Here is a 12196-nt window from a genome sequence, read left to right on the forward strand (position 1 = left end):
GTAGAAGCGAGCGAAGGTGAAATTTTGGCGAGGATTCATGTCACGATCAAAGACGTCGGGACGTTCTAATACCGTGGACGAAAGATCTGTTTGGTATTCGAGCCGCGAGGTCACTCGGTATAGGAAGGGTCGTGATTGAATCTACGTAGCCGGCCACGATCCAAAGAAACACCCTGCCGGCATTTATATCCCACGGGATCTGCCCCCTTCTCCATCCCTTCTAGTAGGCTCGTCTCTGCTGCGTACGTACTGTGAGCTACGACAGGAATAGTTTTATTATAGCGAACGTGTTGACCATAACGCGAATACCCCCTGTGAACTCATATCCCTTGGTCTCTTGTATCTCTGAGACAGGGGAAATGCATGTCTTTGTGGAATGAACACTTTGGGTAATGATCGAGACGTGGAAAAGCTCTGTTCTTGGTTTCTTGTTGTTGAGGGCTGCAGACTTTCTTGGTGGGAGAAAAATGAGGCGCATCGGGGGATATTGTTTGGGGCCTGATTTGTGGAGGCTGGTGGTGCAAAGTGGAAAAACATTTTTATATGAATACTCGGTATATTAGCAATTTTTTCAAACTCATTTTTCAATCACCGTGTATATATTTGGTGATCCTTTAGAATTTTTATTTTGAAAACTCTGGGTACGACAAGAATGTTTCTATTATTGAAATTATCCTCTTAAAAAGGATATAATTATTGTTACAACTATGCGTCTTTAATCTGTGCCATTTCTAAATCATATTACGGGACGAGGGTCTAATATTTTTGATACTGAAGAATAATTATACTTTTATATATATATATATGTTTAAGAGAAACATTTGTTTTAGAATGTAACGTAGTTTTAAGATTTAGGATATCATTACCTGAGGAGGTTGAAATTCCAGATATCGTTCGTATTGCTTAGTTAAATGGTCACAGGGATATTGTTAATAGGCGTGCTTTGTCCAGTGACGGAAGGGGAAGCTGTTGATACGTATTTGGGTAATAAAGAGCGATGCGGAGGGTGATTTCGAAGGTGGACTAATTCGATGGGTTTTCTGGGATTTGCGTTTTCCACAGGGAACCTATAATTATAGGGATTGGTCGTTGAATTGCGTTTTTAGTGATTGAGAAGCAAATTTTAACGCTTTAACAGTATTTAGGGTCACTGAATGGATGTAATAATTTCGGAATAATTACATACATTTGCCATTGGATTTTTTTAAATCCACTTACTCTCTTCATAACAATTTTCATTCATCTAGTTGACTTATGGTCTTTCGCCAAACTTGCAAAATAAATTGGATAATGAAGTCTTACTTATATGATTCTATAATCTAATTATTTTATCTGAGTAATTATCGAGCAAGCATAACTTATATTTATTGCAGATTTAGTCGAAACATGGTTTTACATATGCGAAGAATTGGGATTTTTTAAATCTTTTTTTCCGTATTAATTTTTATAAGATAACGAGATTTCAACTTGCACGATTTACTTCAGTAGATTTCAAGTTTTGTTTCGTAACATTCAAGTTCCACAACATTACAAATACGATAGTATTTAATGTGTTTCCCTTTTCAAATCATTCCTTGTATATTTTCCTCTTTTCATATTTCGCGCCATCTTGTATAATACACGACTGTAGACCGTCCCTACCGGACTATCCTTATTTTTGAAATATGCTTTTCGCGCGATCCCTCTGGCCTCTGTGTCGACCTCTGCAGTATCATATTCAATATGGGTTCCCATAAGTCGAGCAATAATGCAATATGCCGACGTCAGGTCCTGGGGTTACCGGACTACGAACAATATGGAAGAAAGTTCACACGAGAATTCTCTATTAAATCTGGATTTACCGTCGCCTTTTTTTCTACTCTCTTCTCCGCTTTCATCTCGTGGATCTTCTTTTTCGTTCTGCATCGGCAGATTTTAATAACGACCGCGATGGAACACATCGATGAGTCAACTAATAAAAATTCTATATCTGCGCTTTTTACGTGAAAAACATACGGATTTTCTGGTTGAAATACGTGCTTAGTGAATTGTATAAAATGGAAACTACAGAGGACAAATATCATGAGTCACTAAATATTTTAAGTAGTTTTTATAGAGGCACAGTTTTAAATTGCTGCATATTGTCAACCAATCCCGTATTATCAAAATTGTCGATTTGTTTAGTTCCTGTCATCCCCTTCAAAATGTTAAAAACACTGTTCATAATATTAAAGATATTAGAATATCTAAGAAGAAGAAATCATTATCTAATCCACTTTTTCTGACTTGTCTCGTTCAAACGCTTATATTTGAGGGATGCCCACATGTAGAATCACTGTATCAATTAGAAGAAGATTACAGATTCGTGAACGGGCCGGCTGTATCGAGCACGAAATGATTTACGATCCGCTTCGGTTATGCCCCCTTTTCTCATCGTAAATCGGAGCTGGCCGTCGCGTCGTCTTTATGGTTCGCAGATTCCAAGGCTCCATCTGCACGCCACGCCATAAAACTAGCTATACATATACCTATCCCTTTCTCCCTTTCCTTTTTTCCTGCATTGATCGATCGAGTCGTCGAACCACTTCCGTTATATATAGAGTATATAGCTCGTATTTTAGGCAACCACTCGTAAGCAGCTGCTTTTCAATAGCCGAAAAGGGAGAAACAACACGAAAGGAGACAAGCTCTAGCCGCACCTTTTCAGGGGCGAATTTTACGTGTTACCATACAGTTTCCAGGGAAAAGGTCAATTAATCGTGAGTAGGCTTAACGACCGATCGTAAACCTTTCCAATCTATTGATTATACGTGGTTTCTTCTGTGAGATGCTTTAATTAATGCAGTGTGCTCTTTGACATGTGTTCTAACGCTCAGAAGCATTTGTAGGTTAGATAACGGGACTTTAAGTTAAAAAATGAAATTATGGTAATCTCAATTTGCTATATAAAATAAAGGTTATGTTTCTAATGATTTTAGATTTAAACATTTTTTAATTTAAAAAATATAATAATACCGATCGGAGAATTCGTTTGAAGTTAAGTTAGAATTTTAGATCGGAAAATATTTTTTATTTTTATTCAATTACTGTGATTGTTATGCGATATTGTCATCACAGAATTATTCATTACTACATTGCTTAAATATAGTCCATAAGCTTTTCCTACTTAAGTATATGCTGGTGCTAACCGTTTCATTATAAGCTTACCCAGAGTATGATGAACATTATCTTAGGAATAATTAAAGAGCTGCCTTGTTCCTCCTTTTACCGACAATTTCGCGTTACGTTGCCCTCTTCATCAAAAGCGACCCCTCTTCCAAAAAGGTACTTAATCTCAAAGTACTACTCTATTCACTTCACAATTTCGAACTCATTAACGCAATCTCTTGTTCAAAAAGAAATTCCCTCCGTTACTACCTATTCTATAGCAATTTTAAAAGAAGGGTGAGTTCATAAAATAACCGATATAGTTCACATCTCTCATATCCTCTGAATACCATCAAACCAGCACCACGATATCCTCCAAAACCTCAGCTTCTCTCAACTCTGCAAGAATCCTTAAGTTCCTCTCAACATTCCTTCCTCTTCTCTCTCTTTCTCTCTCGCTTTTTCTCTCTCCCTATTCTTCTCCTACCGTTTCCCCTACCATCTTTCCCACTTCACCAATGATCCACGCATCGGACAAACGGTTTCCCCACTCCGTTACGCTGTTAATTCGTAGCGTACAAGGTTTATCTCCGGTCCAGTCTCACCTCCAGCCCTCTGATAACGCTTTAGCTTAAATTCAGCCGCCGGAGGCAAACCAGCGACTGATTTAAGAGCCTCCACCATCTCTGTGCGTCTCGCGTGCACACGTATACCTAGCGTAGGCTCGCGTCTGGAGGGGCGAAAAGCCCTAAACGGAGGCGTATGCCACCGGTAGATAGTCGACCGTGATAAGCTAAATGCTCAACGTCCCCTCTATTATAGGTTAGGTAGGCTGGAAGCTGCCTCGAGCGTAAACCGAACTATAACACCACCGGTGAGACAGATCGCGGAGAACATCGGGATATACCGGGGTTTTGGCTCCCACTTCCGTCCAACTTCCGCCAGATAAATGCTCTGCATCGACCGCGTCGATATGGAGGAGGCTGGAGGTGTGGCGAAGTTTCTTAACCTCTTCTTATAACTTAGCTTTTGATGAATTCTTCAATTCACATTATTATAATTTCCTTCGTAGTTAGTAGAAACATAATCTAGATTTATCAAATCCATCGATTGCAGAATAATTCTATTTTATGTATCAAATATGTGATTGTGTGTGTCACGTGGTCACAGGGTCTCGTTTACGTCTTAAAAAAGATATTAATGGCAAAAAAAAAATATGGAAAAAATACATCTGTATTACAAAGATTGAAATATTAGATATATCACATATTAAGATTACATTTCGAGACACTCTGACGTTTTCTATTTCAATACGGTGCACTTTCCGTTTCGTTTTCAAAGAGATAATAGGTCCTAAAAATGGATTGTATTTATTTTTTTGACAATCGGGGGTAAAAATAAGTAAATAAATAATAGAAATGGGTGTCAATAAAGTTAGTTATTATAATTATATTATTCAATCATACATTTGATGCTTGATCGATTCGGAAATTTAATTGGCAAACGTGGAGGTTTGACGGAGTTAATTCGCTTTGAGGTTAGGTTCGGTACTTTTTAGAGAAAAAAATTCAGTGGACTCTGTCGTAGACAGGATACGCGGGGGACAAGTTGCGGTGTTATCTGAAATTTAGGGTGCAGCTTCGGCGGAAATTGAGCCAAGGCCGTGACGGAAATTCCCCTCGCCCCGTGGGAGACGACAACGCGCCATAAATTGAAGGTGGTTGCGTTTGAATCGAAGCGTGCCCCTTCGACGCGAAAATTGAGTTAAACACGCCCCTTTGCGCGGAATCTAGCGCGTGTATACGCTCTCCGTATGGGAAGCTCTAAATTGATGTACTTATAGCTACGCTACGCTACAATACGCGCCAATTCTTCGCGGATTTGATGTTTTGTGGAGTAATCAAGAAATTTTTTTGCTTTATCGATGAATAGAAATATTTCTGTTAACTAGAACTGTATTTGCTTTCTAAAGAAAGATATTGTGATTAATCATAGTTATTTAATTCAGTATGAAGTTTGATAATCGATAACTATTAGAATAATATGCAAAGGAACGTAATCTTTTTACATCTACTAAAGGTCATTAGTGTAATTTATATAATTCCTAAATTTTCAGATTTAAATCATAAAAATACTATAAGTTGTACAGAATATTCAAAGTATTTTCAAAATTGGCATACATGTAATATAAAGTTCTATATGATATTAGGTTTATAACCCCCTCTGTGATTGGATTACTGAAAAGCTGACCGGTTGATAAGTAACTCCTTTAAGGATGCAACCCGTCCGACTGTGGAATTGAACCATGTCGCTTCTTCAGAAGATCGAAATGACCATGTCTTCTCTACTGGAATATTTACGCTGTAAAAGAAAGACTATTTTCTGCTTAATATAATATACATTACATATTCCAACATCTTTATAGTTATTCAATGTATAGCAATTATATATTCAATACTATTTGCATAGTTTTCAACAATTTCAGACCATTCGGCTTTTAAATATGAAATACGCTTTTTCAGACTTCACTTTTGTCCTATTTAGCAAGATCTTCTTCACTGTGTTTCATGTTGTATGTATAAGTAACGATGCGAATAAAGCTTGATGTTCGCTTTTATGAATAAAGTTAGGCGAATTACGCGTAAGTTTCAGTAACGACTAGTAATAAGAATTTTCACTTCTATCAGCATATTCATCTCATCTTCATGATAAAGTTCTTCTAGTGTCATTGGATAAGAACTTATCTCATGTAGACTTTTCTCATAGACTTTATGATTTATCAAATTCCAAGTGCGCAACATTATCGACCGAGTCTTGATTCTCTTCTTCGCACACTTATCGATCGAAATATCGAATTTTCTCGGAGTACTCTTAACTTCAGATAATACTAAGTATTAAATGTAATTGAATTTGGAATTTTTATAGCCATTGTATATTTAATTTCATTGATAATCTATAAAATTGTGATACTTTAACTTTACGCCCTATTTAATTTCCAGTAAAATTCTCAGCTATGTTGAGCACGTAGAGGAGGTTAAACATGACCAGATGGGAAGCGTTAACGCGGCGTGACCTGTCGAAACTCTTAATTAAATTCAGGAAGTCTGGTACTAGGAAGTCGGCGATATTTGTGAGCACGAAAACGCGAACTCAGCAGCGAAGAAGAAGCACATTCTATTCGTGCATGAATTCTCGAGAGCTGCACACAAGTGCATTTCAAGTACTCGGTCAACAGTAGAGTCTTCCTTAAACACTCTGTACGCGTTTTAACGAGTCCCATTCAGTGTATCCCTCTTTCCACGTTTGCATCCTCCGTGTTCTTCTTTCCTTTCCCTTTACTCCCTTCCCTCTGTCAGTTTCTTATCTCTGCCATTTCTTTTACATTTTTCGCTTGTCTTACTTTTTCAATTCGTTTCCACCATTTTCCTTATTTCAGTCTACCATCCATTTCCTTCTCTTTTTCGTTTTATATTTCTGGTGTATTGTATGGTTTTTCTTTCACGTACTATCAAATTGTTCTTTTTTATAGTTTCATCTATGTTCCATTTCCATGTACGGTAACTGATGAAATTCGCAATTTCTGCATACATTTTCACATTGGTTTCAAATTTTATAAATATTATAATGTAATATATATATATAATATATAATACTTATATAAACTTTATTCCAACATCTTTCAGTAATACAATTAAATCAAATATGTATCATTTAGTTCAATAATCCTATATCATTTATTAGGTAGTGTTATTATTTTATCCGTGTAGCATTTGTATCGCTTTTGAGTGGTCTCAGAAAGGTTTCAGATTTATCTGACAATGTAGTAAAATCATGGTAATCCAGTCTTATTATGCCCTATCAATGAAATTTCAAAATTTTTTATATGATACACAATATATACAAAACTTTTTCATGGTAAATATCGAAATACTTGCGTCAGCTACTGTTTTCTCATAAATATACCTTTTATCAGCATTTCTTTCGTTTCCCCCACCATCTTGCTCGTCACTCGCAGGGTAGTTCCTCTTCAACGAACACCATTTATATCGGCACGGAATCGAGGGTGCGAACTCGTTGTATAACGCTCCTTTGTATGCAAACAAGGTGCTTGTTTCTAAATTGGGTTGCAAGTCGAGCCATCGTTAATTAATATATCTCGCGGTACTACCGAATTAAGCTCGCTAAGCGAGACGGCTGGGAGGCACAGCCTTTGCTACCGTCCGGATCCCGTATATACCCAAGTGGTGAGGATTTGCCCGTTAGTCCGTTCGTTAAACGACCACCCTGGGAGTCGTACCAATCATAAACGAAACGTCGCTTGAACGCCACGTTCTGGGATACATACCAGGTTTTCATGATTCATTCGTGACCGGCTTATCAATGCTTCCTAAATTTGTTGAAAATGAATTTTTATGGTATCTCGCGCTTATTTACCGTTGGTAAAGGTTCATAGAATGATAGCTATATAAAGTGATGGACAATATATTTATCATTGTAATAAAATATAATAATATGTGTAAATAAAAATTGTCAAAAGTGTGAAAATGTGTACAAACCAATATTTTTGCCTAGGTATAAGATAATGGTAAAAAATATTTTTATTAGCTGCATGTTCTCTATTCTATCATATTTGTCCTGTTTTTGAATGCAGGCAAATAAGACACAAATAAATATCCATATAAAGCATAAGTAGTATAGATAATGTTTTTAATAATAATGTTTGTATGAGGGGTTGCGTACTGTGCCAATATCCATCACTGTGTGCATAGATACTTATACATGATGATCAGTTTCTATGAAAGTTCCTATGAATAGCGATAAGATATTTTATTACAATTCCAAGAATTCAAACGTACATAGCCTTTAATCGGCGATTCAATTAAACCAATGACAGGCACGATGCCGCGTGCAATGCAGTACTTAACCTATCTGTGTTTATTGCCAGAATAATATATAGCCACTGAAAGCGTGGCTTCCTTCGGTAACTTAATAAATCTTCCGCTCACCTCTATGGAACAGCTATAATTACACCTGTTTAGAGCGAATAAGAATTAAGCACACCGTTCATAGCCTCCTTCTACGTTATCTGAAACTGATTCACGAGACTTGATTTGACCTCTTCTCAACTCCTAAGTTTCTTCTTCCTTGGTCATCATCCCTACGGGCTTTCGCGTTCAATTAAATCCCCAGGTTGGCGAATTTTATTTACCTTCGTCACGATTGCGCAGAGAGGGCGCCACCTCCAATTACCCAGCGTAAAAATGTAACTCGATATGAGCGCCTGTTATTCGAGATACGCGTAGGGAATTAAAAAATGCAATTTCTGTCTAACGAAAAATATACGCATGGTCGTGCAAAGGCACGCGTTTCGAATGGTGGAAGACTCTCGTTATATGGGAGATGGAGACGAGTGTTTTGAAATTCCATTACGAAACCAGATGAGGTTTGTGCACGAGGCGATTCATTAAAAGGTATATTTTCCGTCGGCGTTTTAACCTACGTCCGTTCGAAAGGGGAAGTTTTCTAGCGTATCATATTTTTCTCTCAAGCTGCATTCTCACTCGTTTTGCTGCCTGTTGATGTTGCACGTTTCAAATAATACCCAACATCTATCAACTTGTAGAAACATTTTGTCCACACTGGAGCAAAGTAATCAGTGGAACATTTTGTTTTCGTTGTTCACATACTAATGCGTTGTGAATCAACAACAGTAGGCAATAAACACTAACTTATATCAGTGCCAATAGAATCGGAAAAAACATGGAAGAACATTGCATCAACAACCAGTAACCTTCTCGAATAATACAGAACATTAACAAAAAGTCCCTTGTCGTTGTTTCAGTGAGGACGCAGCTTTAGCGTTATTTTGAATAGGAAAGGGGCCAAGAAGACGCGTGACGCGGGGAATTTTGATTAATCTCCATTATTTTTCAAACGTATCTCCGTAGCCGCCACTAGATGTCACGGTTTAGTTGGAAAAGGGACCGATCAGAGAAGAATGAGCATTATGAAAGCGGGAAGAAAGAAAATGAAACGTGCCCGTTAGGTTAGGTTGTTCTTATTTAATCTCGACGTATAATGAAGCTTAGGGTACTTCGAGATTCTGCCCCCGGGGCATCGATGGGCGTAACTATAAAAGTGGATTTGAATTTTAATCGTGGCAGGTTATGAAATATGTAATTTTCGTTTCGTTTCAATGTAAAGTAAGCTGATCGGATGCAACAGTAGGAATATCGTTTTTCTCTATTTATTTTTTATTTACTTGTTACCATTTAACTAGTTTTTTATTTGATTATGTTAATAATATTGGATCTAATAATTAATTGACGTTCACAGGTATATTGTAATCTACTTTTTCTCATTTACTGGTTTAATTTCAATCGTCTATCGAAGATTATTCAAAAATATCAGCCTGGTCATTAAAGTGCAGAGACATTCATTTTCTTGGAGAACCACTACTAACAGAGTCATTCGTTAATTCATACTGGGGATTATTTAAGCGACTTATTTATCCATCCCAGCTTGAAGCTCTTGATTCATTTCTATTACCAAAAACGAAAAACAGACCTATTGTGGCAGACACATGGAACTTGAATATTCTTTTTTCTTCGTATTCCAACAGTACAACCTTTAATGAACGTGGCAGAAGATAAATTGGTTTGATTAATCGGTTCTTCATCAACCTGATTAAATTCCAAACCTCTTTTTCACATAACTTGTATACAAAAAGCTGAGTCTTTTAAAATAACGTTAGTGTCCGAGTATTTCATTTATTGTGGCTTTCTCTATTCAATTCTACTTTTTTCCTTCTCGAAAACAATAAACAAGAATTAACCAATTCTTTTTCTTTTCAGATTTAACTTCCTTACTACAATGCCCTAAACCTAACCTCTTTACCATTGAACTTCTATACAAGAACTGAATCTTTCAAAGTAAGGTTAATACTTTAATATTTCGCTATTATAGCGATTGTTTTTCACAATCCAATTCTAATCTCATCCATCTGCAAATGTTCGACAAAAATGAACAGATTCTACTTCGGCCGGACTTAACCTTCTTACTTCGGTGCTCGGTCTCAACAACCTCACTTGAATTCCATCCCAAGAAAGGACAAACTCGAGCAGCGAAGCGTAGACGTGCTGAAATATGAATATTTTCGATTTCTTCCCGCGCCCCCGGGGGAGAATCCTTTCAGCCGCAGATGCTACCAGAGTTCACAGCGGCAACCAGTTCCTTCGAGTCATAAATACCTGGCGCGATCTTCGGGGAAGGGTTTCTGCGACCCTAAATCAAGGTCAGCAACGATGTACGTCGTCGTAGTCGCAGCTACTCTTCACTTTCGCATCCTCTAACTTCCTCGCGCCTCTTTCCCTAGACAGTCAGTGTGTGCAACAGCAGGGAATATGATTTAGTACTTTTGACAGGATTAATAATTTTCAGCGGCAGGGAGGTAGCAGATGTCTCGACATTTTCGCACCCCATTCTCGCGTCTTCTACGAGTGCCATCGTCGACTGCTAACGTCTCCTTCTTCCCTCTATTTTACTCTGTCTGCAGAGCAAGGTAAATCTGTCACAGTCTATCTATGACGAATTTTAGCTCCTTACGGGGATCTGTCCCTACGTGTTGTCTCTCTTCGTCATATTTTTCACCTGCGACATCTCTTTGTAGGGCGCTGAACCGACCCAGGTAACATCGGCGAGAAATGTGCGTGTTGAGCAGGATACACGCATTTTGAGGTTATGATGGAATTGGATTTTTTACTCGGAGTGGTTTGAAGATACAGGGGTTGATTTAAGGCATAATGGAACAGATTTGATTGGGGAAATAATTCGTGGTGTTTCTTTTATAAATGGAGAAGCGAAAAGAATGGATCTGATGGAGGAATTCGACGATGTAGGTTAATTTTGAAATACATCCTACTCAGTTTTTTCCTTCATTATATCTTATTATAGATTTCTCACAAAACTTTTATTTTCTGTTGAGGAAGCACTTATAATTTATTTCTCATCGTTGCAACGACATGAAGAGCGAGAAAGGTAGTTAAGCAAAAATGAAAAATTGTTAACGTTTACTTGATCAAGTTTTTGTAAGGCAGTTCCTAATGACCTGTAGAAAGCGGCAGGAACTTCTAGGTAACGATTACAGAGATGAAGAATCGAGAAGTAAAAAGTATCTCCTTTGTCGGCTTATGATTCATTCGTTCCTTTTTTGTTTGCTAGTTTGTTTCGTGGAAATAATCATTCGGATAATGCGGCTGGTTAACATTACCGGTAGCGTTCCAAACTTGGAACCATCCACACTGTTGACAATAACGCCCCGATAGTGATCTCGAAAGGAGGTGTGGGTGACAATACGGGTGACAAGCGTGTTACGCCAGTGCGAACAGGATTTAACATCGCCGTCTCATTTAGTTAAATCCTTTTTTTTCCCTTTGGAACAGATTTATGTCTGTCCAATTGGATAGATTTACATCTGCGTACACCTGCTCAATATATTATGTTTTAACACGTCGTTGCTTTGCTTAATACCATCGTAATTTATAATAATTTCATATGCCAATGTTGCTTGAAATATTTCCTCTTGTAAATTACATTAAGACATTTTTTAAATGGAGAAGTGCATAATTTATGTTGGAGGTTATTTAACTAATTAAATTTCTCTAAAATCAATGTACTCTGTTTTAGTAATGTTTCTTCAATTATTCGCTATTTAGTATATTTTTTAAATATTTGTCATCCTTTAGATTTTAAGTTTCATTTAAATATTACTGTTGATTCTTAAAAATTTCATTCGTTTCATTTACATTTAAACTAAATGTTTTGCAAGAAATTTTTTTAAAAATTTCCAATTTGATCATAGTGAGTGACATTGTTTAAGTAGCATTCCATATACATATTATCAAATTTATTTACATAATCACATTTGATCTTCAGCATGATCAATGTTTGGAACTATGTAGGAATCTTTTTGAGAAAAGTTCCTAAACTGAAGGATCGATGTATCTGGGGAAGGTAACTGCGTGAAATGCCGAGGGATACGATTACCAGAGTAACCATAATTTCTATCATG

At 37.1% G+C, this 12196-nt stretch overlaps 2 long non-coding RNA genes across 3 annotated transcripts; one reads left to right on the forward strand and one right to left on the reverse strand.

Annotated features, from left to right (window-relative positions):
- Positions 1-6615: 6615 nt before the first annotated feature.
- LOC112213325 lies at positions 6616-8293 on the reverse strand. Its single transcript, XR_002947223.2, has 2 exons — positions 7090-8293; positions 6616-6981 (listed from the first exon to the last, which is right to left on the reverse strand). It is a non-coding gene; the product is annotated as an uncharacterized LOC112213325 (long non-coding RNA).
- Positions 8294-9984: 1691 nt separating this feature from the next.
- Positions 9985-11796, forward strand: LOC117151992. 2 transcript variants are annotated; one of them, XR_004462190.1, is made up of 4 exons: positions 9985-10687; positions 10796-11020; positions 11115-11259; positions 11347-11796. It is a non-coding gene; the product is annotated as an uncharacterized LOC117151992 (long non-coding RNA). The 2 variants fall into 2 exon arrangements; XR_004462189.1 differs by having other exon boundaries at positions 10796-11259.
- The last annotated feature ends 400 nt before the right edge of the window (positions 11797-12196 follow it).

This window comes from Bombus impatiens, unplaced genomic scaffold, assembly GCF_000188095.3.
Source record: "Bombus impatiens unplaced genomic scaffold, BIMP_2.2 scf_0582, whole genome shotgun sequence".
Classification (NCBI taxonomy): Eukaryota; Metazoa; Arthropoda; class Insecta; order Hymenoptera; family Apidae; genus Bombus; species Bombus impatiens.